At 36.8% G+C, this 21789-nt stretch overlaps 13 pseudogenes; all 13 read right to left on the bottom strand.

Annotated features, from left to right (window-relative positions):
* Positions 1-29: 29 nt before the first annotated feature.
* Positions 30-148, bottom strand: LOC127958655 (uncharacterized; annotated as a pseudogene).
* A 1407-nt stretch (positions 149-1555) lies between these two features.
* LOC127965114 (uncharacterized) lies at positions 1556-1674 on the bottom strand (annotated as a pseudogene).
* A 370-nt stretch (positions 1675-2044) lies between these two features.
* Positions 2045-2163, bottom strand: LOC127958648 (uncharacterized; annotated as a pseudogene).
* A 2676-nt stretch (positions 2164-4839) lies between these two features.
* Positions 4840-4958, bottom strand: LOC127958644 (uncharacterized; annotated as a pseudogene).
* A 1403-nt stretch (positions 4959-6361) lies between these two features.
* On the bottom strand, positions 6362-6480 carry LOC127958635 (uncharacterized; annotated as a pseudogene).
* Positions 6481-6701: 221 nt separating this feature from the next.
* Positions 6702-6820, bottom strand: LOC127963138 (uncharacterized; annotated as a pseudogene).
* Positions 6821-7338: 518 nt separating this feature from the next.
* Positions 7339-7457, bottom strand: LOC127965112 (uncharacterized; annotated as a pseudogene).
* A 371-nt stretch (positions 7458-7828) lies between these two features.
* Positions 7829-7947, bottom strand: LOC127960293 (uncharacterized; annotated as a pseudogene).
* A 1388-nt stretch (positions 7948-9335) lies between these two features.
* LOC127965107 (uncharacterized) lies at positions 9336-9454 on the bottom strand (annotated as a pseudogene).
* Positions 9455-9824: 370 nt separating this feature from the next.
* LOC127960286 (uncharacterized) lies at positions 9825-9943 on the bottom strand (annotated as a pseudogene).
* Positions 9944-11336: 1393 nt separating this feature from the next.
* On the bottom strand, positions 11337-11455 carry LOC127958628 (uncharacterized; annotated as a pseudogene).
* Positions 11456-12862: 1407 nt separating this feature from the next.
* LOC127965097 (uncharacterized) lies at positions 12863-12981 on the bottom strand (annotated as a pseudogene).
* Positions 12982-13351: 370 nt separating this feature from the next.
* LOC127960935 (uncharacterized) lies at positions 13352-13470 on the bottom strand (annotated as a pseudogene).
* Between the last annotated feature and the right edge of the window lie 8319 nt (positions 13471-21789).

Genomic DNA, 21789 nt, shown 5'->3' with positions numbered 1-21789 from the left:
ATTATATAATTTGTGAAAAATTTACAAAAATCTTAGAGCAACTGGTATTACCAGGGGGTCTCCCATCCAATTACTAACCAGGCCCAAACCTGCTTAGCTTCCGAGCTCAGACATGATCTGGCATAGCCAGGGTGGTATGGCCATAAGCGAAGACTGCTGCAAAGAGAGAGCTATTTAAAGATCAGCCAATCTAATCGCCGGTACATTATATAAGTAGGAAAGAAAACCCTAAAGCTTAAAGCACCTGGTATTCCCAGGCGGTCTCCCATCCAAGCACTAACCAGGCCAATACCTGCTAAGATTAAGAGATCGGGCATTGACTTTTTTTTTTTTTTTTTTTTTTTTTTTAAAGATTATTATATAATTAGTAATGAATTTCCAATAATATTAGAGCACCTGGTTTTCCGAGGCGGTCTCCCATCCAAACACTAAACAGGTCCATAGCTGCTAAGATTCAAAGATTGGGCATTGACTCTTTTTGTTTCAAGATAATTATATAATTAGTACAAATTTCCAAAAATATTACAGCAACTGGTATTCTGAGGCGGTCTCCCATCCAAGCACTAAACAGGTCCATACCTCCTAAGATTCAAAGATTGGGCATTTACTCTTTTTTTTTTTTTTTGTTGCAAGATTATTATGTAATTAGTAAAAATTGCCAAAAATATTACAGCAACTGGTATTTCCCGGCCGTCTTCCATCCAAGTACTAACCAGGCAAAACCTGCTATTATTCAGAGATCGGGCATTGACTTTTTTTTTTTTTTTTTCAAGATTATTATATAATTTGTGAAAAATTTCCAAAAATCTTAAAGCAACTGGTATTACCAGGGTGTCTCCCATCCAATTACTAACCAGGCCCATACCTGCTAAGATTCAGATATGGGGCATTGACTCCTTTCTTTTTTTCTTGCAAGATTATTATATAATTTGTGAAAAATTTCCAAAAATCTTAAAGCAACTGGTATTACCAGGGGGTCTGCCATCCAATTACTAACCAGGCCGAAACCTGCTTAGTTTCCGAGCTCAGACATGATCTGGCATAGCCAGGGTGGAATGGCCATAAGCGAAGACTGCTGCAAAGAGAGAGCTATTTAAAGATCAGCCAATCTAATCGCCGGTACATTATACAGGACCAAACCTGCTTAGCTTCCGAGAGCAGACGAGATCAGGCATAGCCAGGTTGTTACGGTCGCAAGCGAAGGATACTGCAAAGAGAAGACTATTTAAAGATCAGCCAATCAAATCGCCCATACATTATATAAGTAGGAATGAAAATCCAAAAGCTTACAGCACCTGGTATTCCGAGGCGGTCTCCCATCCAAGCACTAACCAGGCCAATACCTGCTAAGATTAAGAGATCGGGCATTGGCTCTTTTTTTTTAAGATTATTATATAATTAGTAATAAATTTCCAATAATATTAGAGCACCTGGTATTACCAGGGGGTCTCCCATCCAAACACTACACAGGTCAATGACTGCTAAGATTCAAAGATTGGGCATTCACTCTTTTTTTTTTCAAGATTATTATATAATTTGTGAAAAATTTACAAAAATCTTAAAGCAACTGGTATTACCAGGGGGTCTCCCATCCAATTACTAACCAGGCCCAAACCTGCTTAGCTTCCGAGCTCAGACATGATCTGGCATAGCCAGGGTGGTATGGCCATAAGCGAAGACTGCTGCAAAGAGAGAGCTATTTAAAGATCAGTCAATCTAATCGCCGGTACATTATATAAGTAGGAAAGAAAACCCTAAAGCTTAAAGCACCTGGTATTCCCAGGCGGTCTCCCATCCAAGCACTAACCAGGCCAATACCTGCTAAGATTAAGAGATCGGGCATTGACTCTTTTTTTTTTTTTTTTTTTTTTTAAGATTATTATATAATTAGTAATAAATTTCCAATAATATTAGAGCACCTGGTATTCCGAGGCGGTCTCCCATCCAGACACTAAACAGGTCCATGACTGCTAAGATTCAAAGAATGGGCATTGACTCTTTTTTTTTTCAAGATTATTATATAATTTGTGAAAAATTTACAAAAATCTTAGAGCAACTGGTATTACCAGGGGGTCTCCCATCCAATTACTAACCAGGCCCAAACCTGCTTAGCTTCCGAGCTCAGACATGATCTGGCATAGCCAGGGTGGTATGGCCATAAGCGAAGACTGCTGCAAAGAGAGAGCTATTTAAAGATCAGCCAATCTAATCGCCGGTACATTATATAAGTAGGAAAGAAAACCCTAAAGCTTAAAGCACCTGGTATTCCCAGGCGGTCTCCCATCCAAGCACTAACCAGGCCAATACCTGCTAAGATTAAGAGATCGGGCATTGACTTTTATTTTTTTTTTTTTTTTTTTTTTAAAGATTATTATATAATTAGTAATGAATTTCCAATAATATTAGAGCACCTGGTTTTCCGAGGCGGTCTCCCATCCAAACACTAAACAGGTCCATAGCTGCTAAGATTCAAAGATTGGGCATTGACTCTTTTTGTTTCAAGATAATTATATAATTAGTACAAATTTCCAAAAATATTACAGCAACTGGTATTCTGAGGCGGTCTCCCATCCAAGCACTAAACAGGTCCATACCTCCTAAGATTCAAAGATTGGGCATTTACTCTTTTTTTTTTTTTTTGTTGCAAGATTATTATGTAATTAGTAAAAATTGCCAAAAATATTACAGCAACTGGTATTTCCCGGCCGTCTTCCATCCAAGTACTAACCAGGCAAAACCTGCTATTATTCAGAGATCGGGCATTGACTTTTTTTTTTTTTTTTTTAAGATTATTATATAATTTGTGAAAAATTTCCAAAAATCTTAAAGCAACTGGTATTACCAGGGTGTCTCCCATCCAATTACTAACCAGGCCCATACCTGCTAAGATTCAGATATGGGGCATTGACTCTAGAGATGTTCCGATACCCTTTTTCTCTTCCCGATACCGATTCCGATACCTGGGCTCAGGGTATCGGCCGATACCGAGTACTGATCCGATACCTGGGTGTATATCTGTATATACAGCTGTATATACTACTAGCCCTGTGTAAATTGCTAGAATTTTTTTATGGTGTGCTTCAGACAGATCCCTCAATAAAACATGAACAAATACATGGTGAACTACTGTGTTTATTACAGTATTTTTATTATCTAACATGAATTTGACAGTATTATTTATTTTCTTATGCAAAAAAGAACTTCAAATGCAGCCAAAAATCTAACACCGCAAACTAAAAAAGGTATTTAAGTTTTACAATATAACTGTATAAAAAAACTGCAACAAATAAGTCTAGGAATATAAAAAAAGATCTATTAATCAGATAATCTCTAACAAGTAAAAAACAAGCAACCATCTAGGCATAATTATTATTATTATAGAGATGTATTATTATTACTGTAGGCTACAACAGTAGCTTTATATATTGTCAATTTACTCATGTAAACCAAACATTTATTTTAATGGGCTGCCATGAAGATCTTTGAGTGTCTGTGTTTATGATATGACAGTATTCTCAAATGAAACGGTAAATTCTCATGAAGTGACGGTTTATGCGTTCGTGTCCTCATGACACACAGCAGAGACTACAAAACAGCGAGCTCTCGCGCATCTGTGCCAGTCACCCACAGAGATGTAGATTTTGCGGGAGTAATATTTAAATAGTATTTTGCAGTTTAATATTCACAGACACTAGTATATATTCGGCTACTGTCTGGAGCCCTGCGTTTTGACTTACACGGAAGCGACTGAACGCAGTTGCCGGTACTGAATATACTCGAGAGTCTGTAACTACCGGTACTACAGAGACATACTGCTAACCACTGATCTATAATATAGTAGCGGCTTCACTGTCTTTTGGCAGTTTAGAATGTGATGAGTGATCCAGTCATATATAGATAAGGGCTGCTAACGCGTTTTCATTTCTTCTTCGCTGCTCTAAACAGGGGTTGCTTGTGGCAACACAGCACAACTTCCTGTGTTTTCAATGCATTTTGAGCAGCGAAGAAGAACCGTGCAGCGGTTAGGCAAAGCTTGCGGTCATAACTAGGTCTTTTTTAAGAAAATGGTATCGGATCGGTATATGGGTTCATGTACTCGCCGATGCCGATGCCAGAATTTGTTGTGGTATCGGAGATATTTCCGATACTAGTATCGGAATCGGAACAACTCTAATTGACTCCTTTCTTTTTTTCTTGCAAGATTATTATATAATTTGTGAAAAATTTCCAAAAATCTTAAAGCAACTGGTATTACCAGGGGGTCTGCCATCCAATTACTAACCAGGCCGAAACCTGCTTAGTTTCCGAGCTCAGACATGATCTGGCATAGCCAGGGTGGAATGGCCATAAGCGAAGACTGCTGCAAAGAGAGAGCTATTTAAAGATCAGCCAATCTAATCGCCGGTACATTATACAGGACCAAACCTGCTTAGCTTCCGAGAGCAGACGAGATCAGGCATAGCCAGGTTGTTACGGTCGCAAGCGAAGGATACTGCAAAGAGAAGACTATTTAAAGATCAGCCAATCAAATCGCCCATACATTATATAAGTAGGAATGAAAATCCAAAAGCTTACAGCACCTGGTATTCCGAGGCGGTCTCCCATCCAAGCACTAACCAGGCCAATACCTGCTAAGATTAAGAGATCGGGCATTGGCTCTTTTTTTTAAGATTATTATATAATTAGTAATAAATTTCCAATAATATTAGAGCACCTGGTATTACCAGGGGGTCTCCCATCCAAACACTACACAGGTCAATGACTGCTAAGATTCAAAGATTGGGCATTCACTCTTTTTTTTTTCAAGATTATTATATAATTTGTGAAAAATTTACAAAAATCTTAGAGCAACTGGTATTACCAGGGGGTCTCCCATCCAATTACTAACCAGGCCCAAACCTGCTTAGCTTCCGAGCTCAGACATGATCTGGCATAGCCAGGGTGGTATGGCCATAAGCGAAGACTGCTGCAAAGAGAGAGCTATTTAAAGATCAGCCAATCTAATCGCCGGTACATTATATAAGTAGGAAAGAAAACCCTAAAGCTTAAAGCACCTGGTATTCCCAGGCGGTCTCCCATCCAAGCACTAACCAGGCCAATACCTGCTAAGATTAAGAGATCGGGCATTGACTTTTTTTTTTTTTTTTTTTTTTTTTTTAAAGATTATTATATAATTAGTAATGAATTTCCAATAATATTAGAGCACCTGGTTTTCCGAGGCGGTCTCCCATCCAAACACTAAACAGGTCCATAGCTGCTAAGATTCAAAGATTGGGCATTGACTCTTTTTGTTTCAAGATAATTATATAATTAGTACAAATTTCCAAAAATATTACAGCAACTGGTATTCTGAGGCGGTCTCCCATCCAAGCACTAAACAGGTCCATACCTCCTAAGATTCAAAGATTGGGCATTTACTCTTTTTTTTTTTTGTTGTTGCAAGATTATTATGTAATTAGTAAAAATTGCCAAAAATATTACAGCAACTGGTATTTCCCGGCCGTCTTCCATCCAAGTACTAACCAGGCAAAACCTGCTATTATTCAGAGATCGGGCATTGACTTTTTTTTTTTTTCAAGATTATTATATAATTTGTGAAAAATTTCCAAAAATCTTAAAGCAACTGGTATTACCAGGGTGTCTCCCATCCAATTACTAACCAGGCCCATACCTGCTAAGATTCAGATATGGGGCATTGAATCCTTTCTTTTTTTCTTTCAAGATTATTATATAATTTGTGAAAAATTTCCAAAAATCTTAAAGCAACTGGTATTACCAGGGGGTCTGCCATCCAATTACTAACCAGGCCGAAACCTGCTTAGTTTCCGAGCTCAGACATGATCTGGCATAGCCAGGGTGGAATGGCCATAAGCGAAGACTGCTGCAAAGAGAGAGCTATTTAAAGATCAGCCAATCTAATCGCCGGTACATTATACAGGACCAAACCTGCTTAGCTTCCGAGAGCAGACGAGATCAGGCATAGCCAGGTTGTTACGGTCGCAAGCGAAGGATACTGCAAAGAGAAGACTATTTAAAGATCAGCCAATCAAATCGCCCATACATTATATAAGTAGGAATGAAAATCCAAAAGCTTACAGCACCTGGTATTCCGAGGCGGTCTCCCATCCAAGCACTAACCAGGCCAATACCTGCTAAGATTAAGAGATCGGGCATTGGCTCTTTTTTTTTAAGATTATTATATAATTAGTAATAAATTTCCAATAATATTAGAGCACCTGGTATTCCGAGGCGGTCTCCCATCCAGACACTAAACAGGTCCATGACTGCTAAGATTCAAAGAATGGGCATTGACTCTTTTTTTTTTCAAGATTATTATATAATTTGTGAAAAATTTACAAAAATCTTAGAGCAACTGGTATTACCAGGGGGTCTCCCATCCAATTACTAACCAGGCCCAAACCTGCTTAGCTTCCGAGCTCAGACATGATCTGGCATAGCCAGGGTGGTATGGCCATAAGCGAAGACTGCTGCAAAGAGAGAGCTATTTAAAGATCAGCCTATCTAATCGCCGGTACATTATATAAGTAGGAAAGAAAACCCTAAAGCTTAAAGCACCTGGTATTCCGAGGCGGTCTCCCATCCAGACACTAAACAGGTCCATGACTGCTAAGATTCAAAGAATGGGCATTGACTCTTTTTTTTTTCAAGATTATTATATAATTTGTGAAAAATTTACAAAAATCTTAAAGCAACTGGTATTACCAGGGGGTCTCCCATCCAATTACTAACCAGGCCCAAACCTGCTTAGCTTCCGAGCTTAGACATGATCTGGCATAGCCAGGGTGGTATGGCCATAAGCGAAGACTGCTGCAAAGAGAGAGCTATTTAAAGATCAGTCAATCTAATCGCCGGTACATTATATAAGTAGGAAAGAAAACCCTAAAGCTTAAAGCACCTGGTATTCCGAGGCGGTCTCCCATCCAGACACTAAACAGGTCCATGACTGCTAAGATTCAAAGAATGGGCATTGACTCTTTTTTTTTTCTATTTAAAGATCAGCCAATCAAATCGCCCATACATTATATAAGTAGGAATGAAAATCCAAAAGCTTACAGCACCTGGTATTCCGAGGCGGTCTCCCATCCAAGCACTAACCAGGCCAATACCTGCTAAGATTAAGAGATCGGGCATTGGCTCTTTTTTTTAAGATTATTATATAATTAGTAATAAATTTCCAATAATATTAGAGCACCTGGTATTACCAGGGGGTCTCCCATCCAAACACTACACAGGTCAATGACTGCTAAGATTCAAAGATTGGGCATTCACTCTTTTTTTTTTCAAGATTATTATATAATTTGTGAAAAATTTACAAAAATCTTAAAGCAACTGGTATTACCAGGGGGTCTCCCATCCAATTACTAACCAGGCCCAAACCTGCTTAGCTTCCGAGCTCAGACATGATCTGGCATAGCCAGGGTGGTATGGCCATAAGCGAAGACTGCTGCAAAGAGAGAGCTATTTAAAGATCAGTCAATCTAATCGCCGGTACATTATATAAGTAGGAAAGAAAACCCTAAAGCTTAAAGCACCTGGTATTCCCAGGCGGTCTCCCATCCAAGCACTAACCAGGCCAATACCTGCTAAGATTAAGAGATCGGGCATTGACTCTTTTTTTTTTTTTTTTTTTTTTTTAAGATTATTATATAATTAGTAATAAATTTCCAATAATATTAGAGCACCTGGTATTCCGAGGCGGTCTCCCATCCAGACACTAAACAGGTCCATGACTGCTAAGATTCAAAGAATGGGCATTGACTCTTTTTTTTTTCAAGATTATTATATAATTTGTGAAAAATTTACAAAAATCTTAAAGCAACTGGTATTACCAGGGGGTCTCCCATCCAATTACTAACCAGGCCCAAACCTGCTTAGCTTCCGAGCTCAGACATGATCTGGCATAGACAGGGTGGTATGGCCATAAGCGAAGACTGCTGCAAAGAGAGAGCTATTTAAAGATCAGCCAATCTAATATAAGTAGGAAAGAAAACCCTAAAGCTTAAAGCACCTGGTATTCCCAGGCGGTCTCCCATCCAAGCACTAACCAGGCCAATACCTGCTAAGATTAAGAGATCGGGCATTGACTTTTTTTTTTTTTTTTTTTTTTTTTTAAAGATTATTATATAATTAGTAATGAATTTCCAATAATATTAGAGCACCTGGTTTTCCGAGGCGGTCTCCCATCCAAACACTAAACAGGTCCATAGCTGCTAAGATTCAAAGATTGGGCATTGACTCTTTTTGTTTCAAGATAATTATATAATTAGTACAAATTTCCAAAAATATTACAGCAACTGGTATTCTGAGGCGGTCTCCCATCCAAGCACTAAACAGGTCCATACCTCCTAAGATTCAAAGATTGGGCATTTACTCTTTTTTTTTTTTTTGTTGCAAGATTATTATGTAATTAGTAAAAATTGCCAAAAATATTACAGCAACTGGTATTTCCCGGCCGTCTTCCATCCAAGTACTAACCAGGCAAAACCTGCTATTATTCAGAGATCGGGCATTGACTTTTTTTTTTTTTTTCAAGATTATTATATAATTTGTGAAAAATTTCCAAAAATCTTAAAGCAACTGGTATTACCAGGGTGTCTCCCATCCAATTACTAACCAGGCCCATACATGCTAAGATTCAGATATGGGGCATTGACTCCTTTCTTTTTTTCTTGCAAGATTATTATATAATTTGTGAAAAATTTCCCAAAATCTTAAAGCAACTGGTATTACCAGGGGGTCTGCCATCCAATTACTAACCAGGCCGAAACCTGCTTAGTTTCCGAGCTCAGACATGATCTGGCATAGCCAGGGTGGAATGGCCATAAGCGAAGACTGCTGCAAAGAGAGAGCTATTTAAAGATCAGCCAATCTAATCGCCGGTACATTATACAGGACCAAACCTGCTTAGCTTCCGAGAGCAGACGAGATCAGGCATAGCCAGGTTGTTACGGTCGCAAGCGAAGGATACTGCAAAGAGAAGACTATTTAAAGATCAGCCAATCAAATCGCCCATACATTATATAAGTAGGAATGAAAATCCAAAAGCTTACAGCACCTGGTATTCCGAGGCGGTCTCCCATCCAAGCACTAACCAGGCCAATACCTGCTAAGATTAAGAGATCGGGCATTGGCTCTTTTTTTTAAGATTATTATATAATTAGTAATAAATTTCCAATAATATTAGAGCACCTGGTATTACCAGGGGGTCTCCCATCCAAACACTACACAGGTCAATGACTGCTAAGATTCAAAGAATGGGCATTCACTCTTTTTTTTTTCAAGATTATTATATAATTTGTGAAAAATTTACAAAAATCTTAAAGCAACTGGTATTACCAGGGGGTCTCCCATCCAATTACTAACCAGGCCCAAACCTGCTTAGCTTCCGAGCTCAGACATGATCTGGCATAGCCAGGGTGGTATGGCCATAAGCGAAGACTGCTGCAAAGAGAGAGCTATTTAAAGATCAGTCAATCTAATCGCCGGTACATTATATAAGTAGGAAAGAAAACCCTAAAGCTTAAAGCACCTGGTATTCCCAGGCGGTCTCCCATCCAAGCACTAACCAGGCCAATACCTGCTAAGATTAAGAGATCGGGCATTGACTCTTTTTTTTTTTTTTTTTTTTTTTAAGATTATTATATAATTAGTAATAAATTTCCAATAATATTAGAGCACCTGGTATTCCGAGGCGGTCTCCCATCCAGACACTAAACAGGTCCATGACTGCTAAGATTCAAAGAATGGGCATTGACTCTTTTTTTTTTCAAGATTATTATATAATTTGTGAAAAATTTACAAAAATCTTAAAGCAACTGGTATTACCAGGGGGTCTCCCATCCAATTACTAACCAGGCCCAAACCTGCTTAGCTTCCGAGCTCAGACATGATCTGGCATAGACAGGGTGGTATGGCCATAAGCGAAGACTGCTGCAAAGAGAGAGCTATTTAAAGATCAGCCAATCTAATATAAGTAGGAAAGAAAACCCTAAAGCTTAAAGCACCTGGTATTCCCAGGCGGTCTCCCATCCAAGCACTAACCAGGCCAATACCTGCTAAGATTAAGAGATCGGGCATTGACTCTTTTTTTTTTTTTTTTTTTTTTTTAAAGATTATTATATAATTAGTAATAAATTTCCAATAATATTAGAGCACCTGGTTTTCCGAGGCGGTCTCCCATCCAAACACTAAACAGGTCCATAGCTGCTAAGATTCAAAGATTGGGCATTGACTCTTTTTGTTTCAAGATAATTATATAATTAGTACAAATTTCCAAAAATATTACAGCAACTGGTATTCCGAGGCGGTCTCCCATCCAAGCACTAAACAGGTCCATACCTCCTAAGATTCAAAGATTGGGCATTTACTCTTTTTTTTTTTTTTTTTTTGTTGCAAGATTATTATGTAATTAGTAAAAATTGCCAAAAATATTACAGCAACTGGTATTTCCCGGCCGTCTTCCATCCAAGTACTAACCAGGCAAAACCTGCTATTATTCAGAGATCGGGCATTGACTTTTTTTTTTTTTTTTCAAGATTATTATATAATTGGTGAAAAATTTCCAAAAATCTTAAAGCAACTGGTATTACCAGGGTGTCTCCCATCCAATTACTAACCAGGCCCATACCTGCTAAGATTCAGATATGGGGCATTGACTCCTTTCTTTTTTTCTTGCAAGATTATTATATAATTTGTGAAAAATTTCCAAAAATCTTAAAGCAACTGGTATTACCAGGGGGTCTGCCATCCAATTACTAACCAGGCCGAAACCTGCTTAGTTTCCGAGCTCAGACATGATCTGGCATAGCCAGGGTGGAATGGCCATAAGCGAAGACTGCTGCAAAGAGAGAGCTATTTAAAGATCAGCCAATCTAATCGCCGGTACATTATACAGGACCAAACCTGCTTAGCTTCCGAGAGCAGACGAGATCAGGCATAGCCAGGTTGTTACGGTCGCAAGCGAAGGATACTGCAAAGAGAAGACTATTTAAAGATCAGCCAATCAAATCGCCCATACATTATATAAGTAGGAATGAAAATCCAAAAGCTTACAGCACATGGTATTCCGAGGCGGTCTCCATCCAAGCACTAACCAGGCCAATACCTGCTAAGATTAAGAGATCGGCATTGGCTCTTTTTTTTTAAGATTATTATATAATTAGTAATAAATTTCCAATAATATTAGAGCACCTGGTATTACCAGGGGGTCTCCCATCCAAACACTACACAGGTCAATGACTGCTAAGATTCAAAGATTGGGCATTCACTCTTTTTTTTTTCAAGATTATTATATAATTTGTGAAAAATTTACAAAAATCTTAGAGCAACTGGTATTACCAGGGGGTCTCCCATCCAATTACTAACCAGGCCCAAACCTGCTTAGCTTCCGAGCTCAGACATGATCTGGCATAGCCAGGGTGGTATGGCCATAAGCGAACACTGCTGCAAAGAGAGAGCTATTTAAAGATCAGCCAATCTAATCGCCGGTACATTATATAAGTAGGAAAGAAAACCCTAAAGCTTAAAGCACCTGGTATTCCCAGGCGGTCTCCCATCCAAGCACTAACCAGGCCAATACCTGCTAAGATTAAGAGATCGGGCATTGACTCTTTTTTTTTTTTTTTTTTTTTTTTAAGATTATTATATAATTAGTAATAAATTTCCAATAATATTAGAGCACCTGGTTTTCCGAGGCGGTCTCCCATCCAAACACTAAACAGGTCCATAGCTGCTAAGATTCAAAGATTGGGCATTGACTCTTTTTGTTTCAAGATAATTATATAATTAGTACAAATTTCCAAAAATATTACAGCAACTGGTATTCCGAGGCGGTCTCCCATCCAAGCACTAAACAGGTCCATACCTCCTAAGATTCAAAGATTGGGCATTTACTCTTTTTTTTTTTTTTTTTTTTTGCAAGATTATTATGTAATTAGTAAAAATTGCCAAAAATATTACAGCAACTGGTATTTCCCGGCCGTCTTCCATCCAAGTACTAACCAGGCAAAACCTGCTATTATTCAGAGATCGGGCATTGACTTTTTTTTTTTTTTTTCAAGATTATTATATAATTTGTGAAAAATTTCCAAAAATCTTAAAGCAACTGGTATTACCAGGGTGTCTCCCATCCAATTACTAACCAGGCCCATACCTGCTAAGATTCAGATATGGGGCATTGACTCCTTTCTTTTTTTCTTGCAAGATTATTATATAATTTGTGAAAAATTTCCAAAAATCTTAAAGCAACTGGTATTACCAGGGGGTCTGCCATCCAATTACTAACCAGGCCGAAACCTGCTTAGTTTCCGAGCTCAGACATGATCTGGCATAGCCAGGGTGGAATGGCCATAAGCGAAGACTGCTGCAAAGAGAGAGCTATTTAAAGATCAGCCAATCTAATCGCCGGTACATTATACAGGACCAAACCTGCTTAGCTTCCGAGAGCAGACGAGATCAGGCATAGCCAGGTTGTTACGGTCGCAAGCGAAGGATACTGCAAAGAGAAGACTATTTAAAGATCAGCCAATCAAATCGCCCATACATTATATAAGTAGGAATGAAAATCCAAAAGCTTACAGCACCTGGTATTCCGAGGCGGTCTCCCATCCAAGCACTAACCAGGCCAATACCTGCTAAGATTAAGAGATCGGGCATTGGCTCTTTTTTTTTAAGATTATTATATAATTAGTAATAAATTTCCAATAATATTAGAGCACCTGGTATTACCAGGGGGTCTCCCATCCAAACACTACACAGGTCAATGACTGCTAAGATTCAAAGATTGGGCATTCACTCTTTTTTTTTTCAAGATTATTATATAATTTGTGAAAAATTTACAAAAATCTTAAAGCAACTGGTATTACCAGGGGGTCTCCCATCCAATTACTAACCAGGCCCAAACCTGCTTAGCTTCCGAGCTCAGACATGATCTGGCATAGCCAGGGTGGTATGGCCATAAGCGAAGACTGCTGCAAAGAGAGAGCTATTTAAAGATCAGTCAATCTAATCGCCGGTACATTATATAAGTAGGAAAGAAAACCCTAAAGCTTAAAGCACCTGGTATTCCCAGGCGGCCTCCCATCCAAGCACTAACCAGGCCAATACCTGCTAAGATTAAGAGATCGGGCATTGACTCTTTTTTTTTTTTTTTTTTTTTTTAAGATTATTATATAATTAGTAATAAATTTCCAATAATATTAGAGCACCTGGTATTCCGAGGCGGTCTCCCATCCAGACACTAAACAGGTCCATGACTGCTAAGATTCAAAGAATGGGCATTGACTCTTTTTTTTTTCAAGATTATTATATAATTTGTGAAAAATTTACAAAAATCTTAGAGCAACTGGTATTACCAGGGGGTCTCCCATCCAATTACTAACCAGGCCCAAACCTGCTTAGCTTCAGAGCTCAGACATGATCTGGCATAGCCAGGGTGGTATGGCCATAAGCGAAGACTGCTGCAAAGAGAGAGATATTTAAAGATCAGCCAATCTAATCGCCGGTACATTATATAAGTAGGAAAGAAAACCCTAAAGCTTAAAGCACCTGGTATTCCCAGGCGGTCTCCCATCCAAGCACTAACCAGGCCAATACCTGCTAAGATTAAGAGATCGGGCATTGACTTTTTTTTTTTTTTTTTTTTTTTTTTTTAAAGATTATTATATAATTAGTAATGAATTTCCAATAATATTAGAGCACCTGGTTTTCCGAGGCGGTCTCCCATCCAAACACTAAACAGGTCCATAGCTGCTAAGATTCAAAGATTGGGCATTGACTCTTTTTGTTTCAAGATAATTATATAATTAGTACAAATTTCCAAAAATATTACAGCAACTGGTATTCTGAGGCGGTCTCCCATCCAAGCACTAAACAGGTCCATACCTCCTAAGATTCAAAGATTGGGCATTTACTCTTTTTTTTTTTTTTGTTGCAAGATTATTATGTAATTAGTAAAAATTGCCAAAAATATTACAGCAACTGGTATTTCCCGGCCGTCTTCCATCCAAGTACTAACCAGGCAAAACCTGCTATTATTCAGAGATCGGGCATTGACTTTTTTTTTTTTTTCAAGATTATTATATAATTTGTGAAAAATTTCCAAAAATCTTAAAGCAACTGGTATTACCAGGGTGTCTCCCATCCAATTACTAACCAGGCCCATACCTGCTAAGATTCAGATATGGGGCATTGACTCCTTTCTTTTTTTCTTGCAAGATTATTATATAATTTGTGAAAAATTTCCAAAAATCTTAAAGCAACTGGTATTACCAGGGGGTCTGCCATCCAATTACTAACCAGGCCGAAACCTGCTTAGTTTCCGAGCTCAGACATGATCTGGCATAGCCAGGGTGGAATGGCCATAAGCGAAGACTGCTGCAAAGAGAGAGCTATTTAAAGATCAGCCAATCTAATCGCCGGTACATTATACAGGACCAAACCTGCTTAGCTTCCGAGAGCAGACGAGATCAGGCATAGCCAGGTTGTTACGGTCGCAAGCGAAGGATACTGCAAAGAGAAGACTATTTAAAGATCAGCCAATCAAATCGCCCATACATTATATAAGTAGGAATGAAAATCCAAAAGCTTACAGCACCTGGTATTCCGAGGCGGTCTCCCATCCAAGCACTAACCAGGCCAATACCTGCTAAGATTAAGAGATCGGGCATTGGCTCTTTTTTTTAAGATTATTATATAATTAGTAATAAATTTACAAAAATCTTAGAGCAACTGGTATTACCAGGGGGTCTCCCATCCAGACACTAAACAGGTCCATGACTGCTAAGATTCAAAGAATGGGCATTGACTCTTTTTTTTTTCAAGATTATTATATAATTTGTGAAAAATTTACAAAAATCTTAGAGCAACTGGTATTACCAGGGGGTCTCCCATCCAATTACTAACCAGGCCCAAACCTGCTTAGCTTCCGAGCTCAGACATGATCTGGCATAGCCTTTTTTTTTTTTTTTTTTTTTTTTTTTTTATTAAGAAATTTCAATCAATAAAATACAATAGATTAAACACAATCAATAGAAAATACATAACATTGACTTTACACATCTCTACATTACACATCTTCCCTTTACATAGATAATTTAAAAAACTCTTCCATTTTCTGGCAACTTCCACATCTCTACATTACTCATCTTCCCTTTACATAGATACTTTAAAAAACTCTTCCACTTTCTGGCAACTTCCACATTAAATCATTTAAAACACAACAAACCTTTGGGGTAAAAACATCATAAAAAGAGTCTAACATATTTACACCTTTAAAGTACACATACAGTCTTTCAATATATAATTCTGTTTTTCTTTTAAACACACTCCAAACATCCAACACAATTTTTTCCTTTTTAGCCACAGTTCTTCTGTCCCATATTGCACTTTTCATTAGCATTACACACAGATTGATGAAACTTTTGTTTTTACACTTTTTTTCCCAACCAAACATCACAACTCTGTTCCATTCCATCACATTTTCATCCCACTCCTCAGTCACATCTTTAATTAAACATTTACATTTCCATAAAAAGTCCTCCAGCTCTCTACACTGTAAAAACATATGTAAAATCCCCTCTTCTTCTTCCTGGCACACTTTACACAGAGCATTTTCTTCCATTCCTATTTTATTTAAAATAACATCAGTAAAAACCACTTTATGCCTTATAAAATACTCCAAACATTCCAATTTTGTTTCCACACATTTCCCTGTCATGTTTCTCCATATACACTCTTTTTTTAAATCTTTGAATTTCTGCACCCAGTATCCATTTACAATCGGCTCTTTAAAAACATCATCTCTAAAAGCACAATAAATCATTTTCACAGTACATTCCTTAAAATCATACAGTTTTTCCCCTAATTTCACATTAATACATTTCTTTTTTGGTTCTCCTTCCATACTTTCTATTCTTTTAATCCACTCTTTAGGTATTGCATTTTTAATGATTTCATATTTATTTTTTATTTCTTGTTCACTGTAATCTTCTTTTGCCTCTTCCATTGCATCCACAATAAATTGTGTCGGTAAAAATCCTTCTTTAAATTCATATAAAACATCTCTCACTCTTGTTATCCCCACATCCAACCATTTCTTTAAAAAAATTTCTTTGTCTTGTTTTAAAATGTTTTTGTTTAAAAACAGAGGTTGATTTAAAATGTTTTCTCTCCCATGTGGATCATACTCTACTTTGTCTAAAAATTTTCCCCAGGCTCTAAACATTTCTCTATAAAACTCTGGTAATCTTTCTGTCATCCAATTCTTCGTTTTCATCCATAAAATTCCATCCCCCATGTTAAAATCCCCACATTTGTTTAAAAAATACTCCATTGTCCTTTTCCATGCTGTTTTGTGACCCTCATCCAGATATTTTTTTACTATTTTAATTCTTAAGCTATGTTTTCTCTGTTCTACATCAATTAATCCCATCCCTCCTTTCCCTACTTCTCCTATTAACGTACTATATGCAATTCTTGACGGTTTACTATTCCATAAAAAATCTAAAAAACATTTTTTCAACCTTTTCTCCACCCACATTGGCATAGAAGTCACATATAAAACATACCACAACTTTGACACCATTAACACATTTAAAATTAAAACCTTCCCTTTTAAACTTAAAGTCCTCAGTTTCCAAAAATTTAACCTTCTTTCAATTCCTCCTACTATTTCTTCCCACATTTTTTCTTTAACATTCCTTTCTTCTTTTCCCATTAGAACACCTAAAATCCTTATTTCTTTTGTTTCTTTAAAATGAAAATAATCTGTTAAAACATTTACTCCTCCAAATCTCACATATGTTGTTTTTTCTTCATTTATCTTACCTCCTGATCCCCTACAAAACATCTGTACTACTTCCATTACCTTATTAACACTCTCTATATCTTTAACTATTATTGTTGTATCATCTGCATATTGAAATATTTTTTCATTTCCCCCACTTCCTTCAATGTTTATCCCTCTTATGTCTTCATCTATTTTAATAGCTAATCCCAATGGTTCTGCAACTAAAGAATATAAAAGCGCTGATAATGGACATCCTTGTCTTATTGATCTAGTAATTTTAAAACATTCAGTTAAAAAACCATTACACTGTATTCTTGTTATTGCTCCCCTATATATAATTGTAATCCACTTGATAAAATTTTCCCCAAACCCGTACTTTCTTAAAATTCCAAATAAATATTCATGCTCCACTCTATCAAAAGCCTTTTCAAAATCCAAACTAATAACATATCCTTTTTTGTTTTTTTCTTTCATATATCTTATCCTATCTATTATACTTAAAGTTGTGTCCGCTATATCTCTTCCTTTAACCCCTTTGCGTGCAAACATCGCTGACGGCCCCAGTTTATTATTGTTTCACTTTCACAGCACATTAAACATCACTGTCTTACTTCATCTGGACAAACTGTGCATCAATGGAAAGTTTAAAGACTCAAGCTTCGATATTTGACCAATATTTTGATAAAACATTGTTGCAGTGACAGATATTTAGTGATTTATGTCAGGAGTGCAAAATAATAAATCCGTATTATGCCACATTTTGAATAGAAATTCACAACTCACTCATATTCAGTCACGTCAAGAGCGGTTTATTTGTGTTCACATAGACTCACTGAACAGCGTCAATAAGGATTTACAGACCAAAGATGCATATCTGCGGAGATATATGGATATATTTACTGATGTTTACTTCATATTTCTTCAGACAGAATCGTCATTTCTATTCATTTTCCACGGATTTACGCGATCAGATGATAAACAGCCTCTCCCAGCGATCTGTGTGTGCGTGCAGTAGTCACAGCTCGTGCGGTGTGTGACTCAGACTCTGATTGGGTCTTTCAAACGTCAATCTTAGAGTTTCATATCTGGACACCGCCCCATCGTGTCACATGCTTCCTGCACACTTCCTGGTAGTTATCTGGCCAAAACAACACTGAAACACCTCTGTACACACAAAATATCCGAATAATAAACCCGCGATTACGATAGTAAAGCTTGGTATGAGAATTTCTTGAGATCTGGGGCGTTTTTATAAAAAAAAATCGAAAATGTACATCGGAAATGCTAACTTGTGCAGCGATGAAAAAGGCTACAAATAACATATTTTTACAACAGTAAACGACCAAATTCCACCCCTGATCGCTAAAGGAAGTTATTATAAACACTCGATCGGGGTTTAAAGTGAGTTTTGAGTAAAAGTGTACTAATAATTTCATAAATTGTCAGATGTAGCTTGATGCTAACGTTAGCACCAATGCTACTAATAGCAGGTGCTTTTCTTCTTCATAATGCATTTTTGTCTCAATAATTCACGTAAGGTCGTAAGAAAATGTTTTGTTGTATTTTTATAGTAAGACTTTTGATAAATAAGGGCTAAATGCAAAGAGAGACTGAAGTGAGATCGCTGCTTTGTTGCTTTGTAAAGCCTGAAAAACCACAATCAAGGCTAATAAAGGTGGAATAAAAACAAAAGAATAATGATAAAAGAATAATGCGGATAATGTGTCATACTTGGCGGAGGTGTGAAAGAACCGTTTGGTGAGAACAATACAATCATGATTCGGGCAGTTTTCAACAGTGAAACATACACATGTTTACATGTGAGATCTTACAGAGATGACAAGGGCCATAAATCAATCTGATTAGCCTTCTCTAAAAACACACATGACATGGCCTTAGAAAATATTTCATAAAATTCACAGTTTTACAGATTCGATTATGAAATTTTTTATGAAGTCTTGGAAGACTTGTGGCCTTAGCTACACTGTGTTTTCAAACTCATTTCCTACATCAACATTTTTTTAAATACATTTAAAACATATGTTTTTAATATTTTTATTTTTGTTTTTATGTTTGAGCTTATATATCTCTATTATCATAACAGTCTGAGTGATTCTGATTCCTGAACAGTAAACTTTAAAGTGTCAGCTTTGTGAACAAAGGTTGATTATGTATCTAGTCAGAAAGAATCATGAGCAGAAACCTTTTTATTTTGGGTATGTAATTTCGGTCTCCATGCCAAAAAGGGGGGTTACTAGTAAGGGGTTAACTCCATACACTTGATTTGTTTTAATTATGGTTGGCATTACCTCTTTCAATCTGTTAGCTAAAACTTTTGTTAAAATTTTCAGATCTGTATTCAGCATTGTAATTGGTCTATAATTTTTTAAGTCTACTTTATCTCCTTTTCTTTTATATATCAACTTTAATAATCCCATCCCCATTCTCTGATTCATTTCCTCTTTCTTAAAAATGTCTTCATACACTTCTTTTAAAATACTGGTTAAAAAATCTTTAAAAACGATATAAAATTCACTCCCCAAACCATCTATACCTGGACTTTTATTTTTGTTTAATTCACTTATTGCTCTTTTTATCTCTTCTTCTCTTATCTCTTCATCACACTCTTTTTTGTCTATTTCTCCTACTGTTGTTTCTATTTTATTCAGTAACTCAAATTTCTCTTCTTCCCTCAACCCCTCAGTACTAAACAGGTTTTCATAATATGCTTTTACTTCTTTTAATATTTCCTCATTTGTTTCCACCACTACACCATTTTCCCCTCTTATTTCTTTAATCATTCTAGCTTTCCCTCTTATTTTTTCTAGATCAAAGAAAAACTTTGTACATTTTTCTCCCTCCACAGTATATTTAGCTTTACTTCTTAGTCTTGCACCTTCATATTTTTTATCTTCCATTTCTTTCAATATTCCCTCCAATTCTTTTATTTTTTGTATATCTTTCCCATTCTCATTTAATTCCTTTCCCAATTTTTCTCTTATTTCTCTCTCCTTCTTCCTCTTACATATCTGTATTAATTTGCAATATTTTATTGTGAATTTTTTAACTAAATATTTAACATTTTCCCACCATATCCTTTTATCTTCACTGTACATTTCATTCTCCTTTTCTTTTTCAATAATTTCTTTAATACTTAAAACATACGCCTCATTCTTCAAAACCTCTACATTTAAAACCCATACACCCGGCCCTCTTTTCACTGAACTCCAGTCTACTTGCATAAAAATTGGTTTATGGTCACTTAAGCTTGATTCTTCATATTTAATATTACCGATAAATCCTTCAATGTTCCTTGTACACAAAATAAAATCAATCCTCGTCTTACACATAAAATTCCCTACTAATTGCCTCCTTGAATATTCTTTCTTTTTTTCATTTCTTTCTCTCCATACATCACTCATATTATTTTCTTCCATTAATAATTTCAGTTCTTTTCTTCCTTTATCATTTTTAAAAACCATTCCCTCACCAATTTCTAATTTACTGAAAACGGTATTAAAATCACCCATCATAATAACTTCTTTATGTTTTTTTAAAAAATCTCTTAATACATTAAAATATTCCTTCTTTTCATTCTCTACAGTTGGTGCATGAATATTAACTACAATAACTTTTTTCTCCTCGTACTCCATTTCAACCGCAATACATTTCCCATCTATGTCATTATATATTGTTTTACATGATACCCCACAGTTTTCTTTTATTAAAATTGCAACTCCTCTACCCAGCCTCCCATCACCATTGTTATAAAAAATCTCTCCACTCCACCTTTTCCTTATTTCAGTCATGTACTCTTCCCTCCAGTTAGTTTCTTGTAATAAAATCACATCCTCTCTTTTACACATTTCTTTCACCTTTTCAAATTTACCCATGTCCATCAGTCCCCTTGCATTAAAAGTAACACAACTTAAAACCATTAAAAGAAATAAAAATAAATACCTAAAAGACATTATTTATCTTCTCCCTCCAGCACTCTTAACACTTCATATCTGTTTACACTTTTTACTCGGCCCCTTGTCATTAACTTTTTTCTTACATTTTCCACATTTGGTTTTACCTTTAATGTTCTCCTTCTACTTTGTCCTCTCTCCCCTCTGTCTTTTCCCATGTTGTCCATCCTTGTTTCTTCTTCACTGCCCATTTCTTTGTTTTGATCATGCATTCCTTGTCCATCACTCTCCACATTATCCAAAAGATTTTTAAAACTGTCCGATATTTCCATTTCTGTCCATTGAGTATTCTGTTCTACTGTTTGTTCCTCATACATAAAATTATTTTTTCCTTCTTCTTCTTTCTCTTGGTTGCCTGTTCCTCCTCCTGTTTCCTTCTGTGGTAATCCTTCATCCCCTTGTCCTTCATCAGTATCTCCTTCCTCTTCAGTGTTTCCTTCATGCACCTGTCCGTCCACCTGATGCTCCAGACCTCCTTCCTCTCCCTCCATCCAACACTCACACTTATTTAAAAATTTTTGACACTCCGGGCATCTGACCGCGTTGCAGTCCCTTGCGAAATGTCCCCTTTCCTCGCACTTGTGACACTTAAATTCAGGGCATTCTTTAAGCAGGTGATCTGGGCTCATGCACAGCTTACAGGTCTTCACCTGGTGGCTGTGCATCACCCTAAAGTACTGCGGCCCTTCTGCTGTTTCCAGCTTTGTGCTGTAGGGCAATGATGCCACCTCCTTGGGGAATCGCACTTTTAAAAACCTTGTTCCATCCTCTATTTCAGTGCCCGGGTAGCATCTTCTTTTTAATTTTGATATGGGATTAACTCCCCATCCCTCCAATTTTCTAAAAATGTCTTTATCATCAAGGTAGACGGGCAGGTGCATGAAGGAAACAACATAATCTCTATTTTGCAGTTTCTTTATTTCACAGTTCACTCCTTTAATTAACAATCCCTCAGTCAGTTCATCACATGTTTCTTCTTTTTCCATGGTCAGTTCATATTCCTTTCCTTGT

Source organism: Carassius gibelio, chromosome A3 (assembly GCF_023724105.1).
Source record: "Carassius gibelio isolate Cgi1373 ecotype wild population from Czech Republic chromosome A3, carGib1.2-hapl.c, whole genome shotgun sequence".
Lineage (NCBI taxonomy): Eukaryota > Metazoa > Chordata > Actinopteri > Cypriniformes > Cyprinidae > Carassius > Carassius gibelio.
This window is presented reverse-complemented; position numbering and strand designations above follow the sequence as displayed.